The sequence below is a fragment of the Pseudopodoces humilis genome, chromosome 1 (genome assembly GCF_049639895.1).
Source record: "Pseudopodoces humilis isolate 2021_Gansu_Grassland_sample_001 chromosome 1, ASM4963989v1, whole genome shotgun sequence".
Taxonomy (NCBI): Eukaryota; Metazoa; Chordata; class Aves; order Passeriformes; family Paridae; genus Pseudopodoces; species Pseudopodoces humilis.
The window spans coordinates 148180126-148188985 of record NC_142200.1 but is presented as its reverse complement, the minus strand read 5'-3'; the positions used below and the strand labels follow the sequence as shown (position 1 = coordinate 148188985).

At 47.7% G+C, this 8860-nt stretch overlaps 1 long non-coding RNA gene across 1 annotated transcript; it reads right to left on the bottom strand.

Annotated features, from left to right (window-relative positions):
• Window positions 1-2831: 2831 nt before the first annotated feature.
• On the bottom strand, window positions 2832-8514 carry LOC148185263 (uncharacterized). Its single transcript, XR_015773634.1, has 3 exons — window positions 8028-8514; window positions 3708-3802; window positions 2832-3270 (listed from the first exon to the last, which is right to left on the bottom strand). It is a non-coding gene; the product is annotated as an uncharacterized LOC148185263 (long non-coding RNA).
• Between the last annotated feature and the right edge of the window lie 346 nt (window positions 8515-8860).

Sequence of the window (8860 nt, the reverse complement as noted above, 5' to 3'; positions counted from 1 at the left end):
TTGAAGCGCATATTGATTAAGGGCTTTTTATGGATGCCTGGCAGAGCATATTAAAAATTATTTAAAACTTGCATTCCAGTATTAATGACTCTTGTCTCCAGCACTTTGCAGCAATTCAGTCTTGACTTTTAATTGAAAATCTTTAGTTAAGACAAATTCTTACAGCCAGAGAAGATTAAGTGGTCCTCCTCCAGGTTTGTGCCATGGAGGGGCGTTCAACCTCAAGGTTCCCAAGTGGCTGTGAAATTCTAAAGAGGAGTCTCTGTCCTTAGAGTGGGTGGGTGTGGGTTGTTCTCTGAGGAGCCAGGTCTTTGGGCTTCCTCTCTAGGTGCTGCAGAATGGGTGCTTCACTGCTCCAGCACTCAAAGCAATGACATGGGCAAGATTAATAACCTCCTTCAAAAGGGCAGTCACTGCAGCCACCTGCAGAAAAATGTGTCACCTCAGGGCTGGTGGTGCTCTTACATCCCATTTCCAACAACACTGGTGAATATCCACAAGCCAAACAAATCTGAGCCGATTACTGCTGCCACCAGGTCAAACACCTCATGCCGCCTCAGTCATGTTTTCTGCTGCCTCTGCATTTGATCCCAGGGGACTTCTTCCCAGCCATGAAGCTCGGGTCTGAAAGTTCACCTTAGCTTGAAGGCACCCCCAGAGAGGATATAGCATTTTGTAGAAGGGACAGCAAGAGATGTCACCTTGGGACTGTCAGCACCTTGGTGGAGACAGCATTTAATTTAATATTTGTTGGCTCTACAGTGGCTGACAAAGGATCCAGGAGTCTGCATTGTGGTTTGGTGTAGGAAACCAAGACCTTGCATGTTATAGAGCCTTGTGTCAGTGTTATCTTCCTGCTCCATGCCTGGAGCCCTCAACAGGGCTTTGTCTTTGCATTCCCTTTGCCTCCGAGGGGAAACAAGCCCTCAATAAATGCATCTCTGAATGTGCCTCCTCTGAAAGGAAATCAATATTTTCCATCCAGCCTCTGGTGGGACAGGATGTTGAACAGCAATCAGTGCCTTCACCCCCCTGCAAGGTCCTGGAGCCAGGGGAACTCCAAGACCACAGGGATTTCCAGGTCACATCAGCACAGGATAGGAGAGTCCCCCCGTGCATCAGAGGGGACTTCTGACCACGACAGCAAGGAATCGGTACTGGCCACAACCTGCTATGACTCTGGTTTAAAAAAATCCTTCTTCTATCTGCTGATGGCATGTTAAAGGACTGTTTGATTTTTTTTATGACTGCATGTAAAACATGACCCAGCTGGGACCCCAAGTGCTTCTCTCCACCATGAGTGGAGTTCCTATAAGTCTCATCAAAGCCACCTGTCACCAGACACTACCCCAGGGACTGAGTTGTCCATTCAGCCCATTGCATGTGCAGTACAGCTCTGCTTCTTATGCATGGGGGAGTTGAAACTGGATGATCTTTATGGTCCCTCCCCACCCGAACCACCCTGTGACTCTGTGATTTACACCCTGAGAGGAGACACAACCAACAGCACCATTCAGGTGGTGAATAACCATTACCTCAAAGGATATAAAGAGAAAAATATTTTGCAATATGCTGTAAGTTTTTTCCTTAAATATTCATTCTGTTTCTTCTCTTGTTTTAGTTTCTTGATGCCTTCCTTGTCCCACCCATCCTCAAGAGATAGAAATAAGCAGGGTTGTACTTTCACATCCAAAGAAGGTCCATGCCTCCTTTTCTCCTAGGTGGTAAAAGTGCTGCTCCATAACTGACTGTGCCATTGTGGTGTTTTACAGGGTAATGGAGTCCACTCATGTTTCCAAGGATTTTTATTGTTCTTGTTGCTGATTTTTCCTTGTGAGTCATGCAGTTATTGGCTTGATTCTCTGGGTCAAGTGCTTGGCTGGAAACCATGGGGTTCATCAGATTGCAAGCAACCCATATTTGCTCCTGTGATGTCCAGGAGTTAAAAATCATGAGCTAAACCAAACTGAGGCATCCTCCAGGCCCAATGTCCACATATAGTCATATTTTTTTCAGATTTTTAACCAACAATAGGAACTATAAACTCCAAGGATAGTCAGGAGTGCATCACCTATGCCTTGACTATCTTAAGGAGTGTGTTTGGTGCTGTAGGTGGGTCTATGAAGAGGACCTTGCCAAAGACCACCCAGACTTTCCAAACTGTGGTGTTTTGTGCACATGGAGTGAACTGCACTTAGCCCTCATGAAAAGTCCATCAAATAACCAGCACATCCTTCTCCCCAGCCTCCAGTGCCCACAGACGACAATGGCGTTACCAAAGGACTTCCAGCAGGCAGTGAGTTATGATTAAAGTGGTGGTTATTTATAATAAACGGAGCACTCAGATGGAAAAGTCCAGTTAACTCTCCTAATTGTGCCCTGGGGTGGCTGTGTGCTCAGGGACACCCTCCCCTCACTGTTGTACCACAGCACTGTACATCCTCTTCCAAAATCATGATGAAGTGACTTCAGTTTTGCTTTGAGGCAAGGGTTTTGTTGTTCAAGGGGAAAGCAAGACTCTGGCCTCTTCCCATACCCCTTCCATTTTTTGGTTGTTTGTTTTCTTGTTTTGGTTTTTGTTTTTTTTATTTGAATGGAAGGCTGGAATTGCTTTTCTACGCACAAAATGAGGATGCTGGTGGAAAGCTTTGCAGAGATGGTACATTTTATGTGCAAGCAGTCCCTCAAAAACCTGGGCCAAGGTGCTTATTTACTTATCCCTCAAGGGCTCAGCAGCAGGAGGTGGTAGCTGGGATGGAAATTACCTGCCAGTGAAGGAGCACTTGGAGGATGCCACAGCTAAAGCTGAAGAAAACCCACACACCACCATGTGATGCTTTCACCCTGGGGATTCTGAGGGTTTTATTCAAAGTCTGATGTGTTTCCTGAGTGGAGACACAGCTGCATTGCTGTAATATTAGGCTTCTTCAAAACTGAGACCTACAAACACAAGGATCTCACCTTCCCATGAAAACACTCTAACCCAGACACTCCTCACCACTTAGGGCAGCTCCGAAGACAGAAGTGAAATGTTGTAACTTGAACTCATCTCTAATTATCTGGAATTTGTTCACACTAAATCAAACAGAGTGAAATGTCCTACAAGCATAGTCCATAATTCATGACTCTGTTGATTTCTCTCCTAGGCTACAGTGACATCAGTAAATAACAAAAGACTGTGTCCTGTCAAAAAAATCAAGGGGGATATTTCTGAGGAACTGGGAAAATGCTCTCCAAGGGACATGAAAAGTGCAGCAGCCTGCCATCACCCTGTGAGAAAAATAGAGTGAAAGCACATGAGATTTAACTCATTAAAAATGTGGGTTTGATGCAGATTTTTGTTTTTATATTGTAGCATCTGGAGTTTCCAATGAGTGTGACCACATCCTCTTTGGATTCAGCAAGCCTTTAAGAGTGAACCACAAAGGAAGCACAGAAATTACTTATTTAGGGACAAAGAAAAGCTTTTGTTTTCTGTTATTTTACACAATGCCATTCTGACAGAACCCTGCTTATTCTGGGACCTGTGTTATGGCAGCAGATCCTCCTTGTTCCAAGGGACATATCCCAGTCTTCCATCTTTAGGACATATTCCATTCCCCCGCCTTTAAAACAAGGTAATAATATTTCCCTAACACAATAATATTGTGTTTTTATACTTCCACAGCATCTGAATAATGTGTCAGAACAAGAAGACCAGACCTCACCTGCTTTTTTTTCTCTTCAAGCTAGTGACAGACCACATCAGGGCATCCTTGATTTTCCATCTCTCAGCCTCCAGCAGCACCTGTCAGCAGCCCATCTGTTGGAGAGAAAACCCATTTGGCTCTGCTCTGTAGTTATTTAAGGAGAGGGATGACAAATGCTTACATCATTCAGGAGCCTGAGTCCTGGGGGAAACCATCAGGTTTTGATTTTTAAAACACACCAAACTTGAGCATTGCCTGGTGGCACAATGCTGGTGGGATAGGAATGTGCTCCCATGTTGCCATGGCCATGTTTTTCTCCACAGCTTCGCTTCCCACGTTCCGTGTTCAGCAGTGCCCCGTAGGGACAGTGGCCCTCAGAAGTGGCCTCTCCCCTCGAGACAGGGGTGGAGATGAACACCAAAGTCTTTTGGCCAGACAGTCAAGAGGAAGCATCACCAGCAGGATCAGCAGCTTTTTTCCTAGAGGATGATGAATCAAAGCCAGCCCAGCTCCTGGCTGCTGCCCTGGTGTCCAGTCCAGGAAAAGAGAATTGGTGAGGGCTGGGTTGGGCCATGAATGTGGGAGGATCTCTGAAGGAGGGAGAGCCTTGAAAGCAGGAAAGTGAAGCTCAGAGGGATGTGCTGAACTCACTCTAGACTGGGTGGGGCAGAAAATCAAAACATGAATCAGCTCCCGAGCCCTGGAAAGAGGCTGGTCTTGGCCATTTGGAGTTGGCTGCCACTGACTCTTCTCATTGCCAGTCTGTCCAGCACAAGCTGGACAGGATGTGCCTGGCAAAGGGCCTGCTGAAGGGGATGAAATCACTGTTCTGAGGCTGCCTGAACCTTCCTACACCCCTTTGTGGAGTGGGAGGGCCATTGATCATTTCTCAGGTGTCTCCCCATCTCCCAGCTATCCACCCTCCTGGGAAGGGTAGGGCAGCTGAAGTGTGCGCTTGGTTAGTAAAGGAAGATGGACCATTGTACTGATAGCTGCTTTTCCCCTGAAAGATAGAAGAGTATAAAAGGGCTGGAGCAATGAACCACAGCTCAGGAGAACCAAAACCACCATGGGCTTCTGTGGCTCTGCAGGAAGCAAGAAGGATGAATCAGGAAGCAGGACAACCTGCTTGATCATGGGATGGGGAGACACCAGATGGAGATGGACCAGTGGAGAGGTGGCCTGGAGGGACAGAGAGCTGAATCCATGAAAGCCAGGAAGCTCTGCCTGGCCCCCAGTGGGAACCCGGAGAACATCAAGGAACAAGATCTTCCTGCAAGTCCTGTCCTATTTCTCCACTGGGGCTGACTTGGGCCCTTTGCTCAGACCTACCAGCTCAGCCTCATTTTTCTTTGTGTAGGTGAGTGGAGTTGCTCAGGAGTCCAGAATGTGGGATGTTCTTCCAGTGAGTTTCATAGGAAGGAGCTCAAACCAGGGCACTCCTGCCCTGATTATGAGCAGAGAGCTTGTAGGTTACAAAGAGTGGGGAAATACAGCCACAGGTCAGGAAAGGTTGGGTGAGTATCCAGCAGAAAAAGGCAAACTTAAGACAGTTTGCATGAAATGCCAGAGTTATTTTGAGATTTGGAGTACAGGGAGCGGAAAGATGAGTAAAGAATTTGGGGAAGATGAGCCTGGGCCAGCTACAGAGCATCCCAGCAGGGAGGTTAGAGGAGCAGCAGAGAGATCTTATGGTAGGTAATCTTTCAAACAGTGCAAAGTCTTTAGAAACAATAAAACAGTCACTTTATATCAGGTTAAGTATCTGGTTCTTGTAGCCCTGATGTTTACATCTGGCCCTAAAACTCAAATTACTGCACTGTCTGATGTTGATGGCTTTAGGTGTCTTGAAAATCTCACGTATCTTCTACAGTATAATTGGTCTAAAACATGTTTTCCTTGTTTTTCTGGTGCCAGCACCAGTCAGCGGTCCAAGTTTTGTAACCTGCTTGTTTACACTGCTTCAAGCAAACCCAGAGTCAAGCCTCTGGATGTTGTGGTGCCACATTCTTCCTTCAGTCTTTTTTTTTTCCTGCCTTTTCCACCCCATCCCTGACAGGGGAAGCACTGTTCTTTCCGTGCTCCTTGGTTCTGTGTTCAAAGCAGTTACAGAAAAAGTGACAATTAGGAAAGAAAGAACCTTCAGTATCTGCTTTGGCAGGCACAACACATCCCACTGCTGAGCTGCAGCAAGGCAAAGCAGCTGCCTGCCTGGGTCAGATGGAGATTTTAGTGCCTTGTATTGTGGGATCTCCCCAGAGAGCCTGCTGCTCTGCCACGCTGCAGAGGCAGTGAAAAGCCAATATTAAAGTCAAGCAATGCACGTTTATAGCAGTCCTGCACGGAGCAGGGAGCTGGACTTGTTGATCCTGGTTATTTTTCACGTTTTATTTTTCCCAGTTTTAGGGTGGTGAGGCCCTGGAACAGGGTGCCCAGAGAAGCTGTGGCTGCCCCTGGATCCCTGGAAGTGTCCAAGGCCTGGCTGGACAGAACTTGGAGAAACATGGGATAGTGGAATGTGTCCCTGGCCATGGCAGGGAGCTGGAACACAAAGGTCTTTGAGGTCCTTCCAACCTAAACTATTCTATGATCCTTCTGGGACCCTTCCAACCAGAGATACTCTATGATTTCAGGATGCCAAACTGCAATTCAGAAAACAATAGTGATTAGAAGCAAACAAGAAGGTTAGATAAGTTAATATTTGGGTGATCAAGTAACCTGGGGCAGGGTAACAGACATCAACTTTGTCTTTCCCACATTAGTGTGCTCTACCAAAGTGATGTAAAGGTTGCTAAGCAATGTCAGTGGTTTCCCCCCAAACTGAAGGAGGATAACAGAAGCAAATGAGTTCACTGCAGTAGAACTGAACTTATATAAAATCTAAATATATATATATAATCATTGCTATTGAAATTTTCTGTTTCTTAAAGCATTCCAGGCAGCTGAAAAACCTAATGAAAGCCAAGACCCTTATTTCATGTCATTTAAAGTCTTCTGGATCAGCCAAGGTGGACCTGCAACCCCTTCTCCAGGTCTTACCTGGCCCTGGCTCACTGTCCAAGGCTGTTGATAAATGCTGCATGAAGCCTCATTTTCCTTCCTTTTTTCAGTCCAGGGAAAATGAACCGAAATCTCCACCCCAGATGATAAAAAAGAAAATCTTATCAAAGCATGACTTTATGAAGGGCAAGGCAGACAAAGAGAGTGGGAAGAGAGAGAAGATAATTTCCTAAATCATTAAACAAGCCTAATTTTCCCACACCATCGCTTCTCCCTCCTTATTTTTATGAGGCAGCAACCAGCCCCTTCCTGTCAACACATCACCTTTGTGTTTTGTGGGTGAACAGGGGAGGGTTCTGGGTTTGAAGGTCCCGCTGGAACTCTCTGCTAGTCCCTTCTGTCCCTGCTGGTCACTTCTCTCATTTCCTCAAGACACTCTCTGGTACCTCCACAGCACAAGTCTGGAGAGGACCTAAAAGCAGCATTTTCATGCCACGAAAGGGAGAATTTCCCAAAAAGACTTTTAGGACTATGGTAGAGTGACCAAAGAAGTCTGGAAGTGACACAACCAACAGTACATGCCAGAGGACAAGAGATAAGGACTTGGAATTATCCTGTTATGTCTCACAAGGACACAAAAAGGAGACTGAGGTGAGCAGCAGAAAACTCCCAGTAGGACAGGAACCATCAGCATGTACTGGAGGTTTCACCTGCCTCCTCCAGGTGAGGACCAGGAAGCACTGGAGACATGGAATAATGTGGAGCTGGTGCTGCCAGCTCCCTGCAGTTCATCCCTCAAGATTTCCTAGTATTTATTCTCCTGTTCTGGGAAGAGTCGAGAGCTGCAAGAGGCCCAACTCACAGGGATGTTTAGAGAAAGGAAAGACCATTGTGTGAAAGACTTTGGTATTTCAGGGTTTGTTTTCCTTCTGACACAGAACAAAACACAACCATGTCAAAACCCTCTGCAGGGCAAAACAGAACAACAACAAAAAACCAAACCAAACCAAACAAACCAAAAAATATCAAGCAGCAGCATTTTGGACACGGCCTGTGGAAGTGCTTCTCTTCACTTTTGGGCTTTTCAGTCTCACAATCTACTCTTGGTAGCTATTTCAGGAATTTTTTTAAAAAAGGGGGAAAAAGAAAGAAGTAAAGGAAAATAAAAGCCACACCAAAGCAGAGATGAGAAGCCTTTCCTGTGCCAGGATCTGACCCTGCCTCGGGTTTTCTCTGCAGTGGCACCAGGATCAAAGCATCTCCCTTCTTTTTACCCTAGGTGGGATGCAGAGCTGCAAAGAAGCCTCCAAGTTTTAAGCAGGAAAAGTTGGGAACCACCTGTGTGACATCAGCAGAGCTGTTTTGCACCAGCTTTCCTTGAGCAGAAGGACCAAACAGTCCAGAAATTTTAGAAAGGTGCGACGAAAGGGTTGATTCCCAGCAACAGAACCGGGTGAAAGCCATTGCTCGGGGCGGTGTTTTGGTCAAATTCACCCAAAAGGCTCCAAGCCCAGCCTCCTCGCTGGCCCTGGGTGGGTTGGTGTCGCTGCTGACGCTTTCAGGCCCTGTTTCGGGGCTGTTCTGTGGGTGGCTGGGTGAGTTTCTCGGTGCGGTGCCGATGCGTTCCCCGGCGGCAGAGAGCAGCTCGCCACCGGCTCTCTCCCCGCGCTTGGCAGCGCGCCCGGCCGCCTTTCACTGCCGCCTTTTCATTCGCCTTAATTCACTGCGTTTCCTTTCTTGCTCCTTGCGAGGAACAGAGGGAGAGCTTGTTCCAGCAGACGGGCCCCATCCGCCCCACCCGGCTCCGCTGGAGCGAGGGCTGGAAAAGCGGGATGCGGGCGAAGGGGATCTCCCACCCCTGCGGGGCCCCCGCGCCGCCTGCGCGCCGCTTCCCAGCAAATACGGTAAGCGCTCAGCCTAAAAATGTAAGTCTGATCTCATGACACAGGGTGGCCCTGCATTCCTCACCTCTGACATAACCCGCTGGGAGTGTGCTCCGCACAAAAACACAAACAAGATGTCCTGGCGGGCTGGCGGCGGGGGCCGGGCTGCTGGCAGATGTTCCGCAGAGCCCCCCGGGTGCCAAAGCTCCGGCACAGGCTGTACCCGGGCGGGGAGGGCACGGCCACGGCCCGGGCTGCCAGCACAGAGCCGGCCGCTGGTGGCTGGAT